This window comes from Triturus cristatus, chromosome 12, assembly GCF_964204655.1.
Source record: "Triturus cristatus chromosome 12, aTriCri1.1, whole genome shotgun sequence".
NCBI lineage: Eukaryota > Metazoa > Chordata > Amphibia > Caudata > Salamandridae > Triturus > Triturus cristatus.
This window is the reverse complement of record NC_140595.1, coordinates 173,889,209-173,895,375: the sequence shown is the minus strand read 5'-3', so window position 1 is coordinate 173,895,375 and position 6,167 is coordinate 173,889,209. Positions and strand designations below refer to the sequence as shown.

The window sequence follows — 6,167 nt, the reverse complement described above, 5'->3', positions numbered from 1 at the left end:
CACAGCCTCGCCTGCTTGGTGGCGTGGAAGGAGTGCGAGCCATTTAGCAACGTAACTGATTTCCAGATTCTCTGTCTGATATTCAAAACCACAACCAAGTGCCAAAGGAACTCCTTTATATTCTTAATTTTCCATCTAATCTGATCTCTACATAGTTGAGCAGGAGCCAATTAGCAACCAGACTGGCAGTGACTCAAAGAGCAAACTATGGGAGCTGATAAGAGGTAAAATTTAAGGAGTTTGCAGACTCCTATAAGTCATTCGAAGACTCTGGAAGCTGCTGTGATCAGAATCTGGTGTAAGTAGGGACGATGAGGTCTTTAATGTCTGTTGTTTTATGTCCTTATTGGTGTGATTTGTGCTTACCAGAGTGTGCGGTTAGATAACATCGCCTTGTGAACCTGTGGCTGTGTGTTCCATGTGTCTGCTCCATGTGCTATGCCATTGCTGGTGATTGCTGTCCAGAACTGTGGCTATGGGTGGCATAAATAAAGTTTGGGAGACCAGCCTTGTCAAGTTTCACAGGTCCATGTGTGATTTGCTGCTCTAGTTCAGGTTTTTTCTTTGAATTCTGGGACTTGTAGTCTTGTTTATTCAAGTTTGAAACAGAAGTGCAAGGCCCCGAATTCAAGGACAAAACTTGGATTTGCGCATGGACCTGGGAAACTAGACCGCTAAGGCCGAGACTCATCCTAATAACAATTTCACAGGAGTATTTCACATGCTCTTGACACACAACCCTTCGAGTTAGGGCCTGTTAGGTCCAGTACTGGTTAGAATACATGGCAACGCTTACCTGCATTTCAAGAGAGACCAGACAGATGAAGAATTAAACTTTACAAGGATACATTCCCCAGTGTCCGGAGAGAGATAGGGTATTCAGATAGCTCCATGCCATTGAGACACCACTTTTTCCATTTCTAGACTTTGTTTTTACACATCAGTGCATTCTGGAAGTTGTAGTCTTCGTTCCCTTTTTTGAGCCTTTCGAACTAATGTGCGTGATGGCAAAAATATGTAGAAGCAAAGTCCAGGAATACAAAGTAGTGTCCTGGTGACATGGAGCCATCTGGTCCGCATCATGAGACAGTCTGAGGATGAAGCATGTCACACTATGTGGGTGAGAGGTTATACTCCTGCAATGCAAACTCAGCTCCTCAACATCGACTATCACATGTACGCAGACGATACACAACTGTACCTAAAGGTCACTTCTCTGGAGGAGATCAGATCTCTCAATTTAACTCTACAAAAACACACAGATTTGGCTGGCTGAATACCACCTGAAACACCCTCAAGACTGAATTCCTCCTAATCGCTCCACCCAACCAAACAACCATCATAGAAGAATGGCTTAAACAATTAACAGCGCTCAACTGCCAAACTCAAATTATCGACTCAGCGAAATCGCTGGGATTAACACTTGACAGGAATCTAAACATGCAGAAACATATCAGTGCCGCAACAAAGGGAGCAAACATACAGATGAACATTATGAGAAAATGAAAACCCTTCCTTCCCGCAAATGACTTCAAATTGGCAGTACAAGCACTAGTAATCCCCAGACTAGACTACGGGAGTGCAAATCTCGGTGGACTTCCCAGATCTACAACGTCCCCTCTAAGAGCCTCCCTCAATTCAGAGGCCAGGCTCATCATGGGTTCTCAAAGAAACTGCCACATTTCCCCTGACCTTGGAGCTCTAAATTGGCTACTATTCGAAGCAAGAATTCAACAAAAAAATCACTTGCACGACTCACAAAGCCCTTCATCACAATACCCTGAGTTATCTGGCACAGAAACTGAAGCTATCATGTGGTAACAGATCCTCCAGAAGTCCCAGCAATCTTCTTCTGAAACCACAACGGGTTGCCAAAAAGAAAACATACAACTAAGCCTTCTCTGGAATCGCTCCAAGGATCTGGAATGCACTGCACCCAGAAACCAGACTGAATCCCTCTACTGCCCCTTTCAAGAAAGAAGTAAAGTCTCTACTCATGAGCAAACTCACATGAACAATGTATCTAACCCGCATAACGGATGTTTGTATAGCAGGACATCATTATGGCATACAGTGTTCTTTTGTTCAGCGTTCTTCCCTTGTAAAGCGCTCTGGTACTCGCAAGGGTCATGTTCGCGATATATAAAACCTTCAAAATAAAATAAAATAAATGTTGTACACTGTATATCGAATTTGGCTATTTGACCACATATTGAATAGAAAAAGACCTTTTAATGCATGTGTCCTCATGTAATGCAACTGGTGCTATGTAAAGCACTCTGATACCCGATTCAGGTCAAGTTTGCGTTATCTAAAACTCTGTGGAAAAAAAAAAAGAAACAGCCTGTCCCATCGAGACAAAGTGATTGGATGAATTCGGCAGGACTCGTAATGGTCTGTATAAAAGTCTCTCATTTTCTACAAGACGATTCCAGAGCTTTAATATTCTGACATATCTGGACACACTGTTATGTGAAAAGCAGTAAAAACAATACTGAACCTGAAAATTCTATATTATATTATGTAGCAACAGTAAATGAATTTGCTAGTAAATGTAGGAACTTGGAGTGCTGGATGAGATGTGTGAAATCCTACTCAAGCAGCAACCACAGTTCTTGTCATGGTGAAACATAAGCAAACCCCAAAGTAACCTGTGCTCAGCCCTCTGGTAGCTTGGCACTCAGCAGTCAGGGTTTACTTAAAGGCAATGTGTAAAGTATTAATGCAGTTCTTCAAACAGTAATAGAATGAAAACACAACACAAGAAAACCCCCACAACAATTTAGATAGAGTAACATTTAATAAATTATTTGACACCAAAACAACACTATTCCAATTAGTTATGCAGTTTTAAAGATGTAGGTAAAAATAGGGCTTATAAGTGCAAAGTGCCAACAGTGGTTAACTGGTTGCACTGGACTGTGACAAAAGCATAAGTTCGGGAAGACCGCAATGGAGCACTGGCTGGATACAGGGACCAAGTTAGCCTCGCTCAGAAATGTACCTTAAATCTTGGTCCGGAGCGTTGATCCATGCAGTGGCAGTTCCGAGAAGCGATGAAAGGTCTGCGTCAAAGATGCGTCCTGCAGCGGTGTTCCGATGAGCTGTGAGGGCCGTGATGCAGGCTTTCATCAAGGCTGCATCATCTTGCGTCGGTTCCTATGGGAGGCAGTGAGGTTCACTGCTTTGGTTCTGATGGGACCACAGCTGGGCTGTCAGAGCACCTTTAGCCTCACTTCCAAGGATACAGGACTGAAGGTGCTCTTCTTGAGGATTAGGACTCACAGAAGACAGAGTCCTGGTGCAGAGTTCAAAATTGTTGGATACTTTTCTGTCTATGGGGCTCTGCTTAGGAGGCCAGCCAACTAGCCCTTGGAGTCACTATGGTGGTCGTGGGTTCAAGATCTAGGTCCAGTTGTTCCCACTCAGGCAGCAGGACAGCAGGGCAGCAGAGCAGTCGTTCTTGCAGCAGAGCAGGACAGTAGTCCTTATTCTGAGTCTTCAATAAGTCCGGAAGTGTACTGAATAGTTGGGTCTGAGGGACATGTTTTTAAATACACTGCTCTCTGCCCTATGGGCTGTTTAGGGCCTAGCTAGGGGTGACTTATTTGTATTGAAAAGAAAAAGGTGTAAGGCTGGCAAAAGATTAATTTTGTGATCACCCTAGTGCACCAATTGGTTTCCAGAACACCGATTAGTGCACTAGGGTGGTAGACAGTGAGTAATGGAGATAAGCAGGCTCCGTCACGAGGCAGCACACATAATCAGATCACAGCTTCTGAGAAATAAGAGTACTAGGATTACTTGCGAGTGCAATATAGCACCTTGGTTCATAAAAGATCAATGTTGGCAGGTCGACACAGCACTTTAAAACTGCACTCACAGGCTGCAATGGCAGGCCTGAGATATGTTTAAAAGGCTACTTAAGTGAGTAGCACAATTAGTGCTTCAGGCCCACCAGTAGCATTTAATTTACAGGCCCTGGGTACATTTAGCACCACTTTACTAAGGTCTTACAGTAAATTAAATGTGCCAATTGGGTGTCAGAGAAGTTTGCGATGTTTAGAGGAGAGAGCACAAGCACTTTAGCACTGGTTAGTAGAGGTAAAGTGTACAGAGTCCTAAAAGCCAAAAGTGGGTTCAGAAAACAGGAGGAGGAAGGCAAAAGGTTGGGGAAAATCATGCCAAGTATGTCATGTCCAACATTAAAGAATTAGAATTTACAAGCAGTTAATGCAGTACAAGCTGAGATCTGAAGCCTTAACACTGGAGTCTGTACCATGATTTTTCTTTTTTCACAAATTAGGCACAGGGGCATAGCTCCAGGGGTTGTTTGGAGTGTTACACCTCCCTAAAAAATTTATTTTGTAGTAAATAGTTGGGTACAAGTGCTTTCAGGCGGGTAATGTGATTGTCTGTCGGATTTCACCTGGGATTTTTACATGTCCACACTGACAAAAACACACAAACTCTCTCTTGTCTATGTATGAAAGGCCTTAACAAATGTTGGCTAGTTTGAAAATATTGTGTTTTAAGTACACCTAACAATCCGCCCTCCTTTCTCTTTCCTCTGCCTCTGAAGCCCCCCTCATGTACGGCTTCTCATATATTGTGTTTTAACAAGATATACGGGTGTGATTGTTGGGAAATCTGAAGCTCTCACCCCACCCCCACTCATACTGACCAAGCTACACCCATGATTAGGCGTAATGTCTCCACTGCTGCGGGTATGTCAGTGAGTTGCTGAGTTGACTGGTAGAGCTACGGCAGTGTAGTTTGTCATTTCTTCGCTTCAGCAGTTTTCGCTAGGCAGGTTGATGGGAGAAAGAGGGAGGTGGACAATGTTAATGATCATTGAATATTTGTCACTGACGCCCCTTTATTCCGTGTCACTACATGATTTAAAGTCCTCGGTTGGAAGTTACCATTAATCACAACTGTTTAGTAGACATTTTACCGACCTGCTTGCAAGTCCAGAGTGGCATTCTACCCAGGGCCAGACTGGGAAGTGAAACCAGCCCTGGCAAACTGCTCGGCCGGCCCCAGGAGGGGGAGGTGCGGCCGAGCTGTTGGTTAGTGCCGGTTTCGGACAATTTTGTTATAGGGGGCTGATATTGCTGGCACCCGGTAACAAAAACGGCCCCCAAGGGGCCCAAACCCTGCCCCCACTCTGGCTGCCCACCGGGGAAACTCCTGGTGCCCGCTATGGCCAGTCCGGCCCTGATTCTACCAGTCTGGTATTTCCCGGGTATGCTTCAGGGTAGGGGGCTGATTTCAGAGCTAAATGGCTTTCATCACCCAACTGTGTGCACAGGGCCCCCATTATAGTCACCCCTCCTGCTGTGTGAGGCTGGTTTAAACATTTTTGCCTGGCATGAGTTTGTTTTGCATCCCAGCTCAATATGCAGCATTGGCATTTGACCTAGAGCTTGAAGTTTTCGTACATTTCTTAAACATTCAGCCATTGTTTTTTCGACTTTTTCTTCCATGTGTAGTTTTACACAAAATGAAAATAATGCTTTTTTTGTTTTGCTAATTTTACCAGCCCCATAATAAGACTGTTAGATTGATTGTAACGCGCACATTACCTAAACTCTCATATTTCCCAAGTTCACGCGAGAGTAACTCTTTCAGGCCAAGTTCATTCTTTGCGTTCTAGGGATAATAATGAAGATTGTATAACGAGACAAGCATTGATACAAGTCCCAAAATACAAATAAAACTCCTTGACTGTCTAATCCAAACTGTGATGGTACTCAGAGCCTTGAGACCTTTGTGTGGCATACACAGCTGCCCAGTCGTCCCACGTGCTGCACCTTCTGCCAGTCCTGGCCTTAGTCCAACCACTAGTAATAACAATGAGCAGGAGTCCAGGTCTTTGTCTTTTTTTTTATGTCTAGCTTAACAGCATGACTTATTGTCACCAGTTCTTTAAGCTATGCAGACTGCACTTTGCCTCTGTAAAGAGAACTATTTCTCTCTTCCCTCGTGCTGTCTGTTTAGTGCATCGTTCAACAACATGTAGAATGCTTGAATTGCAATGCATGAGGGCACGGCTTTAAGTGGGGTGAAAAACCTGGAGGGTCTTTCAAAGGGGCGTTGTCAATGTAATTAAGGGCGTGGCTTAAAAACACCTAAGCTAAAAATCTGTGCTTAGCATTGTGTGC

General features: G+C 44.0%; 1 protein-coding gene across 1 annotated transcript in view; it reads left to right on the top strand.

Annotated features, from left to right (window-relative positions):
* The first annotated feature begins 261 nt into the window (after positions 1-261).
* Positions 262-6,167, top strand: part of TSTD1 (thiosulfate sulfurtransferase like domain containing 1) — a 73,515-nt gene continuing 67,609 nt past the window's right edge. Inside the window, exon 1 of the mRNA XM_085637679.1 lies at positions 262-298. The gene's annotated coding sequence lies outside the window, so the exon portion shown is untranslated. The remainder of the gene's footprint in view (positions 299-6,167) is intronic.